Source organism: Mauremys reevesii, linkage group 4 (assembly GCF_016161935.1).
Source record: "Mauremys reevesii isolate NIE-2019 linkage group 4, ASM1616193v1, whole genome shotgun sequence".
In the NCBI taxonomy this organism is placed as follows: domain Eukaryota; kingdom Metazoa; phylum Chordata; order Testudines; family Geoemydidae; genus Mauremys; species Mauremys reevesii.
This window is the reverse complement of record NC_052626.1, coordinates 8,496,968-8,500,678: the sequence shown is the minus strand read 5'-3', so window position 1 is coordinate 8,500,678 and position 3,711 is coordinate 8,496,968.

Here is a 3,711-nt window from a genome sequence, read left to right as displayed (position 1 = left end):
CCGGGCGCCGCTCCAGCAGCGCCCCCGCCCCGCCTCCCGCGAGCCGGGGGGGCGGGGCCCGGCTGCGTCAGAGCCGGGGGGCGGGGTCTCTCTAGGGTAGAAGAGGTTGAGGGCGGGGCCGGTCCCGTGGCGCGCGCCGGGCTCCCAGCTGGGTCCGTGCGGCCCCGGGGAGAGGCCAGGCCGGGCGGTCCCTGGTTGTGCCCAGCGCCTGGGGAGGGGTGAGAAGCGCTGGCGCCCGCCCCTGGGCGCTGCGGCGGCACCGGGCTCTGCGGCTCCACCCAGCCGCGCTTGCCGAGGGCTAGGGGTGCTGCACAGCCGCAGCTGATCCTCCTTCCGCCGCGACACCCGGGCCAGCCCGCACCGCCCCTCCCGCAGCTCGCTGCTTCTCCAGGCTACAGGAGCCGCTCAAACTTGCCACTTGCTGCAGCGACTCTCTCTCTTGCTCTCCCTCCTGCCCCCTCTCATCCCCGCGCTCTCCCCAGGCTCTCTCAGTACAGATGTGCTTTAGGGTCTCCCAGCTTAAAGAGCCCACTTGCCTCTCCAATTCCCGTCCCTTCCCCCTTTGAGCTCTAACCTCATTGAACAAACTGTCCAGAATGGCTGTAAAAGCAGCAAAGAGTCCTGTGGCACATTATAGACTAACAAACATATTGGAGCATGAGCTTTCGTGGGTGAATCCCCACCTCGTCGGATGCAGGTCTGGACTTTCTCCACTATAAGCTGGCTTCGACCCCTGGCAATCCACTGAAACTTTAGTGACTTCTTTCCCTGGCTAAAGCTCAGAGTCTCCCCTCTATCATTAGTTATGTTGCAGGAGCACCTAGGAGCCTTAGGGTAGGTTTACACTTACCTTCCGGGTCGACGCGGTGAGTTCGACTTCTCAGAGTTCGAACTATCGCATCTGATGTAGACGCAATAGTTCGAACTCCAGAAGCGCTGCAGTCGACTCCGGTACTCCACCACTGCAAACGGCGGTGGCAGAGTCGACGGGGGAGCCGCGGAGTTCGACCCCGCCGCGTCTGGACGGGTGAGTAGGTTGAACTAGGGTACTTCGAATTCAGCTACGCTATTCACGTAGCTGAATTTGCGTACCCTAATTCAACCCCCCCTTCTTAGTGTAGACCGGGCCTTAGTCATGGACCATAACACCATGGGAACAGACACTGTAGACACAGAACAAAAAGTTAGATTGTAAACTTTTTGGGACTAAGGATAAGACAAAAGATGGATACAGGCAGGTGGGGGAGAATTCAAGGAAACAAGGCAGTATCTGCCACCATCCTTATCCTCCTTGACCTGCCAGCTGCCTTCAATGCTCTTGACCAGTAGTTCTCAACCTGCAGCGCAGTGGTGGTCAGGGTCCGGAGTCAGGGCTGACACTTGGCCCCATACAGCGTGGTGTGGGTCAGGGCTGCTGGTCAGCCCCGTACAACAGGATCCTGGGTCTGGGCTGCCACACGGCCCCACACAGCAGGGTCCAGGGTCAGGGCTGCCCTGGCACTCGGCCCCACTCTGTCTCTAGCCAGGGGGTACTGGGCATAGGGATCTGCGGGGGTTGGGCACGGTGGTTCTCAACCTGCAGCCCAGTAACACATTGCGTATGCAGTCCACAGTGATAAACAGGTTGAGAACCACTGCTCTTGACTATGCTCTTCTAGATATCTCATCCTACCTTGGCTTCAGTGACTGCTCTCACTCTGATCACTCCTTCAGCAGATCTTCCTCATCCCCCTCCAACTTTCTGATGGTTTCCCAGGGATCCTGTCTCTTCTCCCTCTATACCTTGTCTCTGGATAATCTCACTCACAAACATTAATTCAACTCTCATCTCACAGATTATCCACAGCTCTACTCAGACCTGTCTCCTTCTGCCTACACTAAAATGTGACATCTCTGATCTCTAGCCATCAGCTTCAATTCAACTCCTAATATTCCCCTGCCAGCCTACCTCAATCACTGTGGACAATACCACCATCCTATCCCTCAGGCCTGTAAAACTGGGTGTCATCTTTGACTTAGTCCTCTCTCTAGGTCCTCACATCCAGGCTGTCTCTAAATATCCCCAATTCCTTCTGCATAGCGTCTCTAAGACACAGCCTTACCTATCCATCCACACAGCTAAAACTCACAGCCAGGCTCCCACTATTTTGTATCTCGATTATTGTCCTCGGACCTTGACAAATGCAATCTTGTCTCACAAATCTATTCAACGTGTTGCTGAAAAGACCTTGCTGATTGCTTACCATTACCCCTCTCTGTACTGCCACTGGCTCTCCTTTCTTCACTGTATCATACATACACCTACTTGTCCTCACTTTCACAGCCTATCATTACCTACTTGTCATTTCATGTGCTATAAAGGTATCAACTCCTGCTCTGATCAGCCAATGATACCAGCCTGAATAACCCATTTGTTAAATTTTCCCCTTTGTGCTTTCCCCAGTGCTGCCTCATCTGTGGGAAGAGCTCCCTGTAAATATCCACAAAGCTATCTCATTGTCCTCCTTCAAACGGTTACTACTATGCCTACAAACAAACAAACAAGCAAATGGGGGGCTGTGATCCCTGCCTATCATTCTGACCAACATGGGCTCAATGTTTTCTTGTCCATCCCAGCTGTGTCCACCTATTTTCTCATCTGTTACTTAGACTGTAAACTCTTTGGGGCAGGAATTGTTTCTTTGTTCACTGCATGTACAGCACCTAGCCCAGGAGCATCCTGGTCTCTGACTGGGCCTCTTGGGGTATGTCTACATTGCAACTAACTTGACTCAGGCTTGTGGGGCTCAGACAGCAGGGTTGTAAAACTTCCATGTAGGCATTTGGGCACAGACTGGAGCCCAAGCTCTGGGACCCCCACAAGGGGGGAAGGTCCCAGAGCCTGGGTTCCAGCCCCAGCCCAAACATCTACATAGCAGTTTTACAGCTCTGTAGTCTGAGCCCCACAAGCCAAAGTCAGCTGACACAGGCCAGCTGTGAGTGTGCAGTTGCAGCAAAGACATTACCCTTAGGCACTACCCTTCAAAAGGAAATAACTAAAGCAGAACCCCATTTATCCAACCTAATCGGGACTGAGGCCAGAACAGATAATCAAAAATCCAGAGAAACCAGAGAATGGGAAAGTGCATTGCTGCAGCACCCTCTAGCAGCCACAGGAGAGATCACCCACCTCTGGCCCAGGAGTCCTGATTGTTTGGTTGCTGCAGAGAGCCAGATAAATGGGGTTCTACTGTATTCTGCTCTTGCCACCTCACCTGAACAAATCTTGCTTATTTGCTATTTCCTTCACAGCCAGGAACCAAATATGTCTACTGACTTCAATGCTGAAGGGAGGGTTTGCTCACAGTCAAGTGACCAAAACAACTTAGGTACACCTCTACCCTGATATGCGGCCCAATATAACATAAATTTGGATATAAAGCCGTAAAGCAGTGCTCCGGGGGTGCGGGGCTGCGCACTCCAGCAGATCAAAGCAAGATTGATATATCGCAGTTTCACCTATAACGCGGTAAGGTTTTTTGGCTCCCGAGGACAGTGTTATATCAGGGTAGAGGTGTATTAGCAAAAAAAACAAAAACAAAAACAAAAAATCCCCAAACACACCCAGTGTGATGCTGTTGCAAAAAAAGCATATATGATTCTGGGATGCATTAACAGGTGTGTTGTGAGCAAGACCCAAGAAGTCATTCTTTCGCTCTACTTTGCGCTGGT